Source organism: Rattus norvegicus, chromosome 2, assembly GCF_021556685.1.
Source record: "Rattus norvegicus strain SHRSP/BbbUtx chromosome 2, alternate assembly SHRSP_T2T, whole genome shotgun sequence".
In the NCBI taxonomy this organism is placed as follows: Eukaryota; Metazoa; Chordata; class Mammalia; order Rodentia; family Muridae; genus Rattus; species Rattus norvegicus.
The window spans coordinates 80,669,737-80,687,289 of record NC_141535.1 but is presented as its reverse complement, the minus strand read 5'-3'; the positions used below and the strand labels follow the sequence as shown (position 1 = coordinate 80,687,289).

At 44.6% G+C, this 17,553-nt stretch overlaps 1 pseudogene; it reads right to left on the bottom strand.

The window, feature by feature from the left end:
- Positions 1–15,774: 15,774 nt before the first annotated feature.
- On the bottom strand, positions 15,775–17,097 carry Krt18l1 (keratin 18 like 1; annotated as a pseudogene).
- Positions 17,098–17,553: the final 456 nt, after the last annotated feature.

Here is a 17,553-nt window from a genome sequence, read left to right as displayed (position 1 = left end):
GTGAATTTACTATGGAAAGAGAGAACAGAATCCTGAATGTTGTCCTCTAACCTGGATATGCCCATCATGGCAGGTGAAAACTCGGACTAATACCATCTCCTGGCCTTGTCATACTTCCTGATGAGACAAACACAGTTCCTTCTCTTGGTTTTGTTTACTAGGATAAGAATAGTCTGAAAAGGTCATTGGGAGACCCTTTCCTCCTGGGGTGGCTCTGTAAATCCACTGTATTCAGATAAACCCGAAGCAAATCATCTCACGCTGTTCAAAGCCCCATAATTCCAGCTTCACAAAATTAGATGCCATGAAAAGACAGTCGAGAGCTGTGCTCACGTGTGTCTTCTCATTTGTAAAGAAAGGATCTGCTAAGTAAACAATTGGTGTCTACGGCATTTATTTGAACAGACAAAATTTAGCTTGTTGAATCCTTCTGTAAGTATGTTTTCCAAATATTTGTAAGCACTCTAGAGAGCGATGTATTCATAAATCATTGATAAGTTAATTGGAAAGCATTCTTATGTATTCATCAAATGAAGATCCCTACGGTCTCCTGCTAAGCAGGGCTTTGCTATCCTGAGCAGATTACTGTATTTATTTAAAAGTAATAAATACGGTACCTCTTTTCTTAACAAGCTTAAGTTTCTTCCCCTGTATCAGTGATAAATATATGTGTGTGTGTGCATGAACATATATGTATATATGTTGATGATATGTGCATATATGCAAGTATATTTTTCAAAATCTGTTTTCCTTATCAGACTTTCTCTTGCTTCTCCCCAGCAATTTTACAAGACTGAAGATAGAGGGGGCCCCCACGGCTAACAGAACCGGGTAACCCTCATTTTATCTCGAAGGTTAAATGCCAGCAGCCTCTAAGGGGCTTCACTGCCCAGGATCTATGTTCAGTGTGAGCAGCTGAAGGAAGGAGTAGTCTAGGGTAGAGCTTGGTGATGGTATCCATCTCCTCCTCTGTTGCACACTAACCATGTCTTTTCCTAGTCTTGTCTGAAGAATAGTCCATTAGGGAATGTTTCCTTTTATGTTAGGTAATCTTACTTATTTTACTTTAGTTCTCCAGCATGTCTTGAGTAAATCATTTATGAATGACATCATTGTTTGGGAAAACGTACTGCCAACAACAAAGCACTCCATGCCCTTTCTCGTTTCTAAAATGTTTGTTTCTGTTCCTCCAAGTCGTTAAAAAGATGGCTGTGAAATCAAAACAACCCTGAGATTTCACCTCACACCAGTGAGAATGGCTAAGATCAAAATCTCAGGCGAGGGCAAATGCTGGCGAGGATGTGGAGAAAGAGGAACACTCCTCTATTGTTGGTGGGATTGCAGACTGGTACAACCATTCTGGGAATCAGTCTGGAGGTTCCTCAGAAAATTGGACATTGAACTGCCTGAGGACCCAGCTATACCTCTCTTGGGCATATACCCAAAAGATGCCCCAACATATAACAAAGACACGTGCTCCACTATGTTCATAGCAGCCTTATTTATAATAGCCAGAAGCTGGAAAGAACCCAGATGCCCTTCAACAGAGGAATGGATACAGAAATGTGGTACATCTACACAATGGAATTACTCAGCTATCAAAAACAATGACTTCATGAAATTCATAGGCAAATGGTTGGAACTGGAAAATATCATCCTGAGTGAGCTAACCCAATCACAGAAAAACACACATGATATGCACTCATTGATAAGTGGATATTAGCCCAAATGCTCGAGTTTACCCTAGATGTACAGAATACATGAAACTCAAGAAGGATGACCAAAATGCAAATGCTTCACTGCTTCTTTAAGAGGGGAACAAGAATACCCTTGGGAGGGAGTAGGGAGGCAAAGTTTAGAACAGAGGCAGAAGAAACACCCATTCAGAGCCTGCCCCACATGTGGCCCATACATATACAGCCATCAAACTAGATAAGATGGATGAAACAAAGAAGTGCAGGCTGACAGGAACCGGATGTAGATCTCTCCTGAGAGACACACCCAGAATACAGCAAATACATAAGCGAATGCTATCATTAAACCACTGAACTGAGAACGGGACCCCCATTGAAGTTATCTTAGAAAGGACTGAAAGAGCTTGAAGGGGCTTGAGACCCCATATGAACAACAATGCCAAGCAACCAGAGCTTCCAGGGACTAAGCCACTACCCAAAGACTATACATGGACTGACCCTGGGCTCCAACCTCATAGGTAGCAATGAATAGCCTAGTAAGGGCACCAGTGGAAGGGGAAGCCCTTGGTCCTTCCAAGACTGAACCCCCAGTTAACATGATTGTTGGGGGGAAGGTGGTAATGGGAGGAGGATGGATAGGGGAATACCGATAGAGAAGGGGAGGGGGAGGGATTAGGGGGATGTTTGCCCGGAAACCAGGAAAGGGAATAACAATCGAAATGTAAATAAGAAATACCCAAGTTAATAAAGATGAAAAAATAAATAGCAGAAAAGAAAAAAAGAGATGGCTGTGAATTTTTTGTTATAGAAATAGTTATATCTTTCTTACAGAAACAGTCAATGATCAGAGAAAGATCTTGGGGAAGTAGCAGATTTAGTTAAAGAGCACAATGATTATATTTTACCTTTCCACAGGTAGATTTTATTACATGGCTGTTTTAAAAGTTTTAAACATGTTGTGTGTCTACCAAAAGCAATCTCATTAATATAAAATGACACTTGTTCCCCTACTACGTGGCATTGTATTACTTCCTGGATTGCATGGGCAGAAGGTACTGGAAGGCACAGGGTTCTCAGTTTACTGCAGGATGGTTTTCATTTGCTTAGAACTGTACCAGAATAGGGAGATTGTCTTACTTAAGGTTTTATTGCTGAGAAGAGACACCATGGCCAAGGCAACTGTTATGGAAGAAACCATTTCATTGGGGCTGGCTTACAGTTTCAGAGGTTCAGTCCATTACTATCATGGCAGAAGCATGGCAATGTATGGGCCGACAGGATACATACAGGAGGAGCCTTGAGTTTTCTACATTTTAATCAAATTCCATACTGGGTGGAGCTTAAGCATAGGAAACCTCAAAGCCTACCTACACAGCAACATGCTTCCTCCAATAAGGCCACACCTCCTAATAGTGCCACACCCTATGGCCAAACACCTGGGAGCCGCACATCTAAACTACCATAAGGATGCAATGAAGAGGTTAATGCTCATGCTGCTTTGAGTGTGCATATTTTAACAAGATGTGGTTTAAAACCCCGAGAAGCACAGATGGTTGATCAAGTAAAGAATTATGATGGATGGAGGATCATATCAGGATGCTGAGTCCAATTATAAAATCAAGTTATCGCTCACTGTAAGGTTACCACGCTTACTCTGCAACCAAAAGTTAATGGCAGATGACACTGCCACTCCACAATATATCCATCATTTCATGATGGACTCATCTTCTCTGCTTGCATTCTTCCCTTTTTTCCTCTCTAAGTTTAAGAGTTTAACGTGTGAGAAATCCAGTAGCATTTCACTCTTCACATAAGAGAATATTTCTAACAAGGGTGCTTCGCGACAGTCAAGTCTGGCAACCCGGTGTTCGGTCAGTTACTGAGGCCATAACCAGCCCCTTGGAGTTACTGACTTATTCAGTTTCAATCTTTCTTTACGATGCTACAGGTTCTCAGAGGTGGATGCAGTCTCTTTATGGCAATTAGCCTGTTACAATCCTAGTTTTGTTTTTCCTGTTGCTATGATTTAAAAATGACAGCCAAAAAATACTGATAAAAGAAACTTAAGGAGAGAAAGATTTATTTTAGCCTACAACTCAAAAGTCCTTCATGGTGGGAAGCCAGACCTTCGGACACATCACACTCACTATCAGGAAGCAGAGAAGGGTGGACATAAACTCTTACCCGGTTCTTTTTCTCCAAATAAACCATGCACACCCCCACAATCACAACCCTACCCCACATATGTACACATACACACACACACACACACACACACACACACACACACACACAGAGAGAGAGACAGAGACAGAGAGACAGAGACAGAGAGAGACAGACAGACAGAGACACAGAGAGAGACAGAGAGACAGAGACACAGAGAGAGACAGAGAATAAAAGAGCCACCACACTAGCCCCAGGCTCCGCAGGTGACAAAGTCTTCAGTAGTAAATTCACAACCTGAGAACTCGGGTTCCATCCCTTCCTATTGAGGTTTTGGGACAGGAACAGAGAACTAAATACCATCAGTCAGAAGGAAGGCGCAAGAGAGCATGGGACTGAATAGGGTACTAATACCTAATACCCACAATGCACAGCGAGAGAGAAGAGTTGGGGCCAAGACAACTGATTCTGCTTTGTAACTGCCTAAGTGCTGATGACCAAAAAAGTTTTAACTAAGCTGAATGGTTCCACTACAAATTCCCACTTTCCGTCCCACAGCTGGGTTCTGAATGCTTCTTGACAATCACCCTCCTAATCACCACATGATTTCCTTTCTATCCCCTTGCAGCTGTTATGAACCTCTCCGCCTCCACCCTGCCCTCCCATCTCCTTCACAGAGGATGCCATCTCTAGTGTAATGGAGACACCACAGGCTGCAGCCACCATCAGTGTCCCTTGTCCTTTCCTCTGCTCTTGTCCTAGCTTTTCTCTTGTTTTCTCTCAGGGAAGTTCCTAATGGAGATCCCTAATAATCACCCCTCAACGCCAGTAGGATATAGATAGATAGATAGATAGATAGATAGATAGATAGATAGATAGATAGGTAGATAGGTAGATAGATGTAGGTGAGGTGTAGGTGAGGTGTAGGTGTAGGTGAGGTGTAGGTGTAGGTGAGGTGTAGGTGTAGGTGAGGTGTAGGTGAGGTGTAGGTATAGGTGAGGTGTAGGTATAGGTGAGGTGTAGGTGTAGGTGAGGTGTAGGTGAGGTGTAGGTGAGGTGTAGGTGTAGGTGAGGTGTAGGTGTAGGTAAGGTGTAGGTGTAGGTGAGGTGTAGGTGTAGGTGAGGTGTAGGTGTAGGTGAGGTGTAGGTGAGGTGTAGGTGTAGGTGTAGGTGAGGTGTAGGTGTAGGTGAGGTGTAGGTGAGGTGTAGGTATAGGTGAGGTGTAGGTATAGGTGAGGTGTAGGTGAGGTGTAGGTGAGGTGTAGGTGTAGGTGAGGTGTAGGTGAGGTGTAGGTGTAGGTGTAGGTAAGGTGTAGGTGTAGGTGAGGTGTAGGTGTAGGTGAGGTGTAGGTGAGGTGTAGGTGAGGTGTAGGTATAGGTGAGGTGTAGGTGTAGGTGAGGTGTAGGTGAGGTGTAGGTATAGGTGAGGTGTAGGTGTAGGTGAGGTGTAGGTGAGGTGTAGGTGTAGGTGAGGTGTAGGTGAGGTGTAGGTGTAGGTGTAGGTATAGGTGTAGGTGAGGTGTAGGTGTAGATGTAGATGTAGATATATCCTATTCAAATCCTGGCCTCATCCTACCACCTAGGCAGCCTTGAAAAAGCACAAACTACAAACACTGTTTGGGATTAGGAAATGGCTCAGTGTGCAAAGAGTTTTCCGCACAAGTGTAAGGACCCAGGCTCAGATGCCTGGCACTTATGCTAAAGCTGGGGGTGGTGGCCTTTGCATGTAACTTCAGCACGTGGTAAGGAGAGACTAATGAGTTCTGGTTACTGTTGAAACAGTATGTTCCAGACCATGTGCTAAAATGAACAATAGAAGGAAGGTCTTCAGTGTCAACCTCTGTCCTCTACACATCCCCCCAGGGTGAATACACTTGCACACAGATGACTGCACAAACGCATACATGACACACACATACATGCACATGCACACACCTCTGTTCACTGTTCCTAAAATAGACTGAGTACCTTTGTCATAACACAAGTATAAGGACATCATCTCAGACCTTTGTTTTGGGTTTGAAACATTTCACAATAAATTATTGACACACCAAAAAGGCACACCCGAAGCTACTGACTCTGAATCACCAATTACTTCCTAAACAGCTACCATACCAAGCATTCGGATTGCACAGGAAACAGAAAATATGGCCTACCTTCATGGAATTTGAGGTCTAGTCAGGGAGACCACATGACAACATGTGAATCTTATGTAGATGTCTAAATGTACATGGAAAGAGAGACTATGAAGAAAATGGCCAGAATGTACAACAAAGGGGACTGGAGACACGTTTCTGAGAAAGTGGCAATTAAGGTGGCACCTAGAATTGGGCAGGGGATTGAGAACCAGGGGTGGTGAGTCAGGAGCTGTGATGGGGAGATGTGGTCCCGTGGATAATGGGAGAGGCAGATAGAGTCACTCACACCAGAGTCTGGGGTAACAGAAAGGATGTGGAAGCCCAGAACAATGATCAGGACAGGAGACACAAAGGAAGAAACAGATGTTTGAAGGCAACTACAAGTCATCCTGTGGAACATAGATAACAATTTCTGGAACAGCCAGGGGTCCAGGCCCAGGGCTCAGCCAGGAAGATCCAAACAAGAAAAGCTCTTTTGTTTAAGCCACTACAGTAAAACAACAAGGTGTGCCTAGGCCTCTCACCCCAAAGCCCCTTCCCCATCCATGTCTCCTAAACGTATGAGCATCTAATGAAGAAGCCAGGCCACTGCCCCTTGAATATATGTTCTCTTTTTCATGTCTTTAAATATTGTCTCTAACTTCCCATCATTTAGTCTTCACCCAATCTGACTTTAACCCTTCTAAAGGGTTGATCGATTGATTGGTTGATGATTGGCTGATGATTGGTTGATGGATGGTTGGTTGGTTGGTTGGTTGGTTGGTTGGTTGGTTGATTTTTTTTTCCTATGCTGCCCAAGGTAGTCTCAAACTGCTGAACTCAGTGATTGCAGTGCTTCTGCCTTCCAGGCGACTGGAATCACAAACACATGCCAGCAGCACGCCAAGCTCGATTTCTGCCCTTTGACTCCACTGAGCAGACCTTTGCCTACAGCCCCCGTGCTGCTGACTCTGAGGGGATTCCTTTAAGCACTGTACTGCTCTGCCTCTCTCTTTCCAAGTCTCTTGGCCACACTGGTCATCCTGGGGTAGTTTCCTTGGCTCCATATGCCAGCTTTTCTTCTGTTTCCCTCAACTTCCCCTCCCTAGTCCCTGTATAGGTTTCTCTTGTAGTGACCATATCTGGTATACCTAGAACCCTCTAGGCAGTTCTCAATCTGTGGGTCATGATCCCTTTGGGGCTGAATGACCCTTTCACAAGGGGTCACATATCAGACATCCTGCACCTAAGACATTTATGTATCATAACAGTAGCAAAATTACAGCTTTGAAGTAGCGACAAAGCAATTTTTTATTTGGGTACACCACAACATGAACTGTGTTAAAAGGTCTAAGCACTAGGAAGGTTGAGAATCGTGGCCCTCCTTCCCATGCCTGCTCTTGAGTAATGCCATCCACCCCAGTGCTTTCTGCTTCCTTCTCTCCTCCAGACTCTACAGCAATGTATTCATACACTTCTGTGGCTATTTTAAACTGAGTTGTGTTCCCCTGAAGACTTGTGTAGGTCATAAACCTCTCGCACCTTTGAGTGGGATCGTATTGGACTCGGGCTCTCCAAATTGTGGATAAGATCAATTTGTCATTATGAGCTAGATAAGTCCAGGGGCTGCTGTACTTTTAAGAACAAACGTATTTTGGCACCATGTGACCCACTCATTGTGGAGGAGTCCATTATGCAAAATCATGTATTATTTGTAAATATCCTAGACACATTCTTCTACATACTCTAGATTGCTCTTCAATCATCTCTAGCTTGCTCATGGTATGTGATTAAAATTAAATGCTACATAAGCAGTCCTGTGATACTGTATGAGTTACGGAGTGAGGGCAAGTTACAAACAGGTCTGAGCTCTATGCAGGCACAACCTTTTGCAATTTTTTAATCTGTTGTCAGTGGACTCTGAAGATATAGAGAGGATACAGAACTCACAGATACACAGTCAGCTACGCTTATATTTCCCCTAATTGAAACCTTAAAGCATTATAACCTCCTATGTACGCTCATACATGCCTGAAGTGTCCTCCTACTGGGGGGACTAAAGCTGAAATAAGCCCTCCATCTTCTGTCTCACCTTGACCATTTGAACCTATAGTCCACGGCTTCTGTTTGGTTTACAGCCAGTTCCCAGTAATTGCCTCATGAATAAATGAATGGGTGGATGAATGAAAGAATGAATGAATGAATGAAAAGAACAAAACCAGTGTGGATTGCTAACAATGATAACCCACACTATTTGTCAGGGTTGTGGTTAATATTGTTACTAACTGTGGATACTAGAAAAGATAACAAAAATAAAATAAATTAAAAATTTTCAGTGATAAAACCCAAGAGCTACTAATTACAGTTATGTATGTGAAGTCTTCCTTTCATGCCTGATTACCATGCAGTGCAAGTAAAGATTGTGCATAGTATATCATTAAACGTAGCAGCTCCACTCGGTTGAGTTTTATTTCATTATAGTCATGAGCTACACATATGCTTAGACTACATAAGTTATGGCTGCTGTCTGCTGTTTGCTCCCGTCCTTGAAAAATCTTCTGTTCCTAAACTTGCCTTCTTCTGCATCCTAGCTATTTTGATTTTTGTGTCCCCTTTTGTGAACTAGGAAACAGATGTGGCGGGGGGGGGGGGGGTTGGTCAGAAAGGTTAAGTTAATTCAGTCAAGGTTCTCAAAGGTAGTAAATGATGACTTTTGAATGAGGCCTTTTGGCTCAAGAACTTGGACTTTTACACTAAGTTTATTCCTAATGGTGCATGTTTCATCAGGAAATTCAATATAGAGGCTCCTGGGGGTTAAGAGGTGCTAGGCTTGAAGGCTTGAAACAAGAAAGGAAGAGAATGACAAATAGTAGCTGTAGAGTTTCTTCCAAAAGCAGGTGACCCAACCTAACATTATAGCCAGGACCCTTGATGCCTCTCCTCCCCTCCCCTACCCCTCCCTTCCTTTCTCCCTCCCTCCCTCCTCCGCCCTCCTTCCTCCTCCTCCTCCATCTCTGTCTCTATCTCTCTCTCTCTCTCTCCTTGTGAGCCCAGTATTGGCACTCAGTCGACTCCCAGCTGAGCCTAGCCTTCCCTCCATTCCCCACCGAGGTACTAGACTTTTGAGTGAAGCTGTCTCCAACCCTCCAGACCTAACCAGCCCATCTGCCAGCCAGATACCACAAGTGACCTCAGTCCACACCACATGGCACAGAATAATTGAGCAGCTGAGCCTGACCTAAATTCCTCACCCACAAAATCATGAGGCATAAAAATGGCTGCTGTTTTAAGCTTGGAATTCGAGAGATAGATAGCCAGCGATCAACCACATGCCACAAGTTCATTTCACAGATTCTCTCGCGTAGCAGTGCCAAACAAACCGCCAAAGGGCAAGCTAATAAACTCTAGTAATTAACCAAACAAGCTCCCTTCTCTTTCATACGGTGTTCCCCACGCACAGACAATGACGGTAATTTTGAATTTCAAGCAAATAGCCTATCTGTGGACCTATCTGAAATGTCAGTCATAAAATAATTTTCCTTTTGCAATTTATAAACCCTGACAGTAAGGAGCTGTCTGTAAGAATCCAACTAGAAAGCCCTTTGGACAGACATTCCGTTGATAATTTTTCCATTTCCATTTTTGACACACAGAGCCTTTCACTATTCACCTCAACTTTGAAAGGAAACAAGATAACATCCGTTCCCCCCCACCCCCGCCCCGCCCCCAGCCGCTGTCCTTCCATGCATTTAATAGCACCCAGATATACAGGTTCATTTCCCTGCAGCTTCCTGATATTCAAGCTCACCTTCTGGTGATCCTAAGGCAAAAATGGTATTTTCTGTAGCCCACTAACTTGCAGGCCAGGAATGCAAAGTAACTAAGGAGGGATGGGGAGGAGATTCTTGTAACCTCAGTGGACCAAACAGTTACCCAAATGCACAATTAGCACAGCACAAACGCTGCAGCTGTCTGCAGTGGCACCGCAGTATTTCTGACAAGGCACATCGCGCTGATGATGTCAGACTCTTTTCTTAAACAGTGAAATGTGAGAAGGTGAAAACACGGTGGTGCCGTTGGCAGATGTTTGTCCTTGTTTGGGGAACCGTACTCACAAATGTCTAGGTTACCCACAGTTCTGGGTTTCCTCAGCTCGGTCAAAATTCACATTCTTGGAGAGTCCTTCATGAAACCCCATAGTTGGCTCCCTAGGTCCTTGGTTATCTCAACAGTCTGCCATGCAAGTCACCGAACAGGGAAAATGACTCAGGGCTCTAAAGAAAATCTAATTCATTAAACTAAACCTTGGAAAGGAATCTAAATGAGTCAGTGTGTCCTTCCCCTGCCTCTGGGCAGCACCACACCTAGATAGTTTGAGCCAAAGGAGAGGTAATCACATTTTTTAATAATGCAGTCATGAACATTATTGCTAAACCCCATTTCTATATATAACTGTGTTCCAAAGGAACCAACAAAGGCATTACAGAGTTAGACCCAACACATTAACAACAGAGCCAGCACCTTGGCTTTTGTGCCAACTCTTTAAAAAGGTGGCCCCTTGAAGCAAAAAATGTAGGGAAAATGGCTCCCGGGGGAAGCAGCTGCCCAGAGCCAGTGGATACAGCTTAGATTGGTCATCTGCTCATTCTGCCTTCCACACCTCACTTTTGTGCAGAGGAGGAATCACAGGACCACAGGTAGTGACCTGGGAAGAGGGCTATAATAACATTATACATGAAACTCCCTCCTTGGTTTGTCTCTAAAATCTACTTTTTTTCCCTTCCATTGCTCTGTTATTTGTCATTGCTGACTGTGTGTAACACTGATTTTCTTTTTTAATTTGATCTGTCACCCTTCACTAATAAACGTTCTGCTGACAGCTCATATATTTTTCTCCCTCCAGATACCTGGCAGATGCTCAATAACCAGTCGCCGGCAGATTGAACGACTTTTGGAGAGAAGGGACACAGCCATAGACCACCAACACCTCATGTTTTCTTGCCTTTAAAATGAACCAATGGCGGTGATCTCACCTCCCCTGAGGGGAATGCATGGACCAGTTGACTCAGTTGATCTTTAGAGCAGAATTCCTGGTTGATAAAAAGAAATTCTGAAAGCATGGGCTCCTGGCTATGGGATCCAAGTCCCAGGCTGGGGCCATTGCTCCGTCCTTGCCTCCTGTCTGGACACTACATCTAACTGAAGGACGATCGAGACTGACCACTGGGAAGAGAAGCATCGACAGCAAAGAGGCTGCCAATCTTTCCCCCTAGGGAGAAGGGTGACTCCCCAGAAGAGTCACCAGAGTCATTTATCCAGGACACACCCGCCAGGTGACTACCACACTGACACCTTTAGCAGCCTAATAACCAAAGACAGCCACCTACCATATTGCTATGAGAGGGTGTTCTTACCATGGCCAAGGTCCGAAAGTTGCAAGTCCAAAAGTCACTTTTTTTTAATTTATTCCCCGTTGCTTGCTGGCTGTTGTTGATATTTAAAAGTTTTCAGAATTAAGGTAGATCACAAATGAAAAGTTCCCAAAAAAAACAATACTAGAACAAGGGGGCCAAGAAGGACAGAAACATACAGGGAAGCCTGATAATGAGAAGTGTCACAGAGAGGAATGGGGACCGAGCATTAGAAGGCTCTGAGTTCAATTCCCAGAACCGTGAAGAGGGAAAAGCCAGGAGAAGGGAAGGCCACCAGCACCACAAACACCTGCAGAGCCACTACAACCTCACATGGGACATACTTTTGCAACAACATCCGCTAAACGGCCTGGTCCACCTTGAACAGATGCTGCCCTTGCACTTGATGGTATGAGTCAAGGGCTATCATTTCAGAACGTGTGATCTTTGTCATCTTGCCCTCAAATAATCTACCTTGCTTCAAACCCCTTGAATAGGAACGAGAATAACTACTGCACCTGAATGTCCATTGCAATATCCATCCTACTATTTTGAAAGATCTTTATCCACTTGGTATTTAGGATGATACATTTAAAACTATGGTTATTTATATGAAATGACTAGTAGTTCTATACAGAAAGGTTTGTGGCTACTGGCTCTGGAGACAGGAAGGAACAGGGAGACTTTTTTTAATACAGATGGAGTGTTCTCCAGGACAATGAAAAGTATTATAGAACTATGTACTTTCATAGCAATCCCACCAATAAATGGTTTAACTCAATGTGGTTAATAGTTTATAATTTCACCTTTATTTAAAAAAACAAAACAAAACAGGGCTTGCTACATAGAGGAGGTCACCCTTGAACTCTTGATCCCCCTGCCTTAGCCTCCCATTAAGTTTTTATAAGAAAAAGTTTCCTTTCAACTGTCATATTCCTGGCTTGTCTTGAGAAACCAGAAGACCCACAGAGCTAAGTCACCCCATGATGTGGTAACTGTCACACGATGCTGAGAGCAGTCATGGTCTGAGGAAGGGGCATCTGCTGTCCATGTTGCCTTTCACCTTTGGAGCTTCTGACTTCTGTTCCACCTACAAGAAAGACGCTTATTTACTCCACAGAATTAACAGAGACCCCACAGACTGCTGCATTCAGAATATATGGCAAGACCACAAATTAAGATTTGAGAAATAGCCAATGCAAAATGAAGACAAACAGGCCAGGAGGTCACCAGACTGGGATCAGAGAATCACGGATATGGTATGAGACTTTGAGGTTCATGTCTGAATGTCTGGGGCAGTCCCTTCCTTACCCTCCAGTTCCCTCTTCTCCTCTTCTCTGCCTTTGCTTCCCTTTCCCATTCTTCCTTCATTCTGACTTATCCTGTGTATTTGTTGCTCAGGCATTCTTATCAAATCATCACAAATTGGATTAAACAAGAGAAATCTGTTGTTGGAGGCAGGAAATCCAAGATGAAGGTGTCATCAATGTGCCCTAAAAAAAGGTTCCCAGAGAGTAGGGTTCCAAGACCTTTCAACTATCAGGTGGGCATGCCTTGACCTGTGGCAGCATCGGTTCACCAATCTCTGCCTCCATCTTCCTGTGGCTTCCTTCTATCTCTCTCTCTCTCTCTCTCTCTCTCTCTCTCTCTCTCTCTCTCTCTCTCCTGTTTCTTCTAAGGACATGAATCATTAGGTTTTAAAGCTTACCCTACATATACCCAAAAGATGCCCCAACATATAAAAAAGACACGTGCTCCACTATGTTCATCGCAGCCTTATTTATAATAGCCAGAAGCTGGAAAGAACCCAGATGCCCTTCAACAGAGGAATGGATACAGAAAATGTGGTACATCTACACAATGGAATATTACTCAGCTATCAAAAACAATGACTTTATGAAATTCGTAGGCAAATGGTCGGAACTGGAAAATATCATCCTGAGTGAGGTAACCCAATCACAGAAAAACACACAGGGTATGCACTCATTGATAAGTGGCTATTAGCCCAAATGCTTGAATTACCCTAGATGCCTAGAACAAACGAAACTAAAGACGGATGATCAAAATGTGAATGCTTCACTCCTTCTTTAAAAGGGGAACAAGAATACCCTTGGCAGGGAAGAGAGAGGCAAAGATTAAAACAGAGACTGAAGGAACACCCATTCAGAGCCTGCCCCACATGTGGCCCATACATATACAGCCATCCAATTAGACAAGATGGATGAAGCAAAGAAGTGCAGGCCGACAGGAGCCGGATGTAGATCGCTCCTGAGAGACACAGCCAGAATACAGCAAACACAGAGGCGTATGCCAGCAGCAAACCACTGAATTGAGAATAGGATCCCCGTTGAAGGAATCAGAGAAAGAACTGGAAGAGCTTGAAGGGGCTCGAGACCCCATATGAACAACAATGCCAAGCAACCAGAGCTTCCAGGGACTAAGCCAATACCTAAAGACTATACATGGACTGACCCTGGACTCTGACCTCATAGGTAGCAATGAATGTCCTAGTAAGAGCACCAGTGGAAGGGGAAGCCCTGGGTCCTGCTAAGACTGAACCCCCAGTGAACTAGACTGTTGGGGGGAGGGCGGCAAGGGGGGAGGATGGGGAGGGGAACACCCATAAAGAAGGGGAGGGGGGAGGGGATGTTTGCCGGGAAACCGGGAAAGGGAATAACACTCGAAATGTATATAAGAAATACTCAAGTTAATAAAAAAAAAAAGAAAGTTTACCCTAAACTGAGGATAATCTCTTGTAGAAATCTTTAACTAAATCTGTAAAAGTGTTTTCAAATAAAATCATATTCACAGGTAGATGTTGGAACATAGACGTATTTTGTGGAGACAAAACTCAACACATCCTAATATGATAATTATTTGCTGTTCACATCAATGTGTGGCATGTAAGTAGAGAATTAGCCATTTGATTTCATGTTGGCTCCCCCTTAATCATGGCCCCATATGTGGGTGCTCAATAAATCTTTCCAAACGAAGAATGAGAATGTGTACTTAGAAGTATGTTTGGCTCAAGTCAAGTCAGCCGATAACTGATCCAATAAGAAGGTATAATGATGGCCATTCAGTACAGCTAAGGCAAGCATGAAGATCAGCTGAACGAGGAATAAAACTGTTGTCTATTTACTGAAGTCTCCAAATGGAAACTTCCCTCCTAGAAGGAGGGGGAGGCTCATAAGAATTGGGAAACTAACAAGGTTAAATTACAAGGTTCACTAAAGCAAGAGGACTCACAAGTCCCACCCCCAAGATTTTGCATATATTGGGAACAACTCTTGAGGGAGAGGAAACTCTTCAATGAATATCTGCAAGTTGGCCTGGGAACCCCTGTGAAGTGGAAACTTCTGGTTTTGGTGGAGACTCAGTTGGGTCATGTGATATTTTTCTGGAAACTGTTTTTATGAGGGAATGGTTTGCTGCAAGAGACATGTGAGAGGATGCTTTGCTGAGAATAGACACATGGTGTTTTCCTGGAAGTTGCCTGGTTGGTAAAAGGGCATGAGATGTTTTGTTGGAACTGATGCTTGAGAGGGGTGCGATGTTTGGAAAGAGTCTAAGTATAGCCCAACAGACAGTGGATGATCTTGCATTGCTTCACCTTGCTGGCAAAACTCTGCTGCTCATTGTTGGGCTTCACCAATGCTCTTGCCTTGGTTCACCTTGCTTTCTTCATTGGTCTTCAATTGTTGTGACTTTGTAGAGAAAAAAAGGACCAAAAAACTTCTGGTGCTATTCCAGCCTTTTTGCCGCTCCTGAGGACTTGTGCTGATTGGCAGAGCCTTGAGGTTTCTTCTGGATCCAGCCGCTGCTAGTGATTTGTGTTTGGTGTTTGATGAGTGGACTGGACTGATGACAAAAAAGATTAGAACCATCCCGAAGAACTATTTCCTAGCAGGTCCCCAACACCCATTTCCTATTAACCTTTCTTTTCCCCTACCTCTGGTGGGCTAGAGGGGGAGGTTGAAGAGTTAAAGAACCATAATTACAGTAGGTTTTGAAAAATCTAAGCCTACACCCCTGTGTTGAAGTTTCATAAGTTATTTGCTCAGGACAAAGTGGACCTTTGGTGTTACCCAAGTTCCTATAAGTAATTGTAATAGACTAATTGTGGACTCTGATTTGCTCTGAGTTAACTACATTGTATCACTGCTGATTACCGGCAATTGATTCAGAGGCAGGAAAGTGAATCTCTTGTGCCCTCCTTGGGGGAAATCACTTTTTTGATTTGTAATCAGTGCCCTACCTTAGGTGAGCAGATGTTTATTCGTGTCTCCCCAGGAAAAGTCACACAGCACATTTTACTGATTATGCATAAAGGTACCAGGCTGCCTGAGGAGTGGCCTGTCATGCTTAAAAGTTTTTTTTCCAGTGAATTCTCAACTTTTATTGGTCCCTCAGTCCCAGGGGGTTCCCTTCTTCTGAGCCTTAGTGCCTCAGAACTCTGGTATCATTGGTCTCGGACACCACTTTGCCATCCACGACCTTATGGGTAGTTGTCCTCTGGACAGTTTGCATGGAGTTGCTGGAGTCCAGGGCGTCGTTGAGACTGAAATCATCCCCATCCTCCAGCAAGCGGGGGTAGGCGTCAATCTCCGCCTCAAGCTTGACCTTGATGTTCAACAGGGCTTCATATTCCTGGGTCTGGCGCTGTCCTTCTGCCCGAGTTTGTGCCAGCTCTGATTCCAGATGCAGAAGGACCCCATTGAGCTGCTCCATCTGCGCCCTGTATCTGGCCTCCACTTCCCCGAGGTTGTTCTCCAAGTTGATGTTCTGGTTTTTCATCGAGTCCAGGTCAATCTCCAAGGTCTGGAGGGTGCGTCTCAGCTCCAAGAGTGTGGTCTCAGTGTCCCTGATTTCGGCAGACTTGGTGGTGACTATCGTGGTACTCTCCTCAATCTGCTGAGACCAGTACTTGTCCAGTTCCTTACGGTTCTTCTGAGCCAGCTGTTCATACTAGGCGCGGATGTCCGCCATGATCTTGCTGAGGTCCTGAGATTTGGGAGCATCCACTTCCACAGTCAACCCAGAACTGGCAATCTGAGCTTCCAGGCCTTGGACTTCCTCCTCATGATTCTTCTTCATGAACAGCAGCTCCTCCTTGAGCGCTTTGATTTCTGTCTCCAGCTGCAACCTTGTGATGTTGGTGTCATCCACCACCTTGCGGAGTCCATGAATGTCACTCTCCACAGACTGGCCCATGGCCAATTCTGTCTCATACTTGACTCTAAAGTCATCAGCAGCAAGACGGGCATTGTCGATCTGCAGGTCGGTGCGGGCATTGTCCACAGAATTCGCAAAGATCTGAGCTCTCAGATCTTCGATGGTCTTGAAGTAGTGGCCCCAGTCTCTGACGCCCTGGGGACCCCTTTTCTCCAGATATTCCCGGATTTTGCTCTCTAGTCTCCTGTTCTCAGTTTCCAGGTTCTTCACCTTGTCTAGGTAGCTCTCCAGGCGGTCGTTCAGGTCTTGCATGGTCTCCTTCTCAGTCTGGACCCCACCCATTCCCGCCAGGCCTGCGGACCCCACGGAACCACCCCAGACAGAGCGGGACACGGATATCCGGGACCCTGAGCCCCCAGCACCTGCATAGACGCTGGCGGCGCTGCTGGCAGGCCGGACCCGCTGGCTGGGAGTCCTCACAGAGCCCAGGGATCGGTAGTTGGTAGAGAAGGTGGTGGAGCAGGTGGTGAAGCTCATCTTGTCTGGAGAGGAGAGTGAAGCGAGAGACCAGGATTGGAGTTCCGCTGCGGTCAAAAGTTTTTTTATTAATGGAGATTCCTGACAGGACAGTTCAATGGCACACAACTAATCTTCAGGGATGGCAGATTCTAAACCAAGTAAGAGCTTGAAAGCCTTAGGAAGAGTTAATCTTGCCGTGAGCTTCTGTTGGGCTGATGGCATTGTCTGCTGCAACCCCAGCTCAGGCTTCTGTCTTCTGGAGGAGAGATGCTTGACCACCAACTTCAGAGTCACCTAGGGGGTATGAATCCGAGATGCACACTCTTGGACCTGACATCTAAACCAGAGTCCCAAGGATTTCTTCTTAGATCTTCCTGTTCCTGACAAGTTCTCAGATACTCTGATATTCTGACCTCTGAGAACACTAAAGCTCAGGGACTAAAGAAACACAAGCTCTTCTTAGGATGAGGAGTA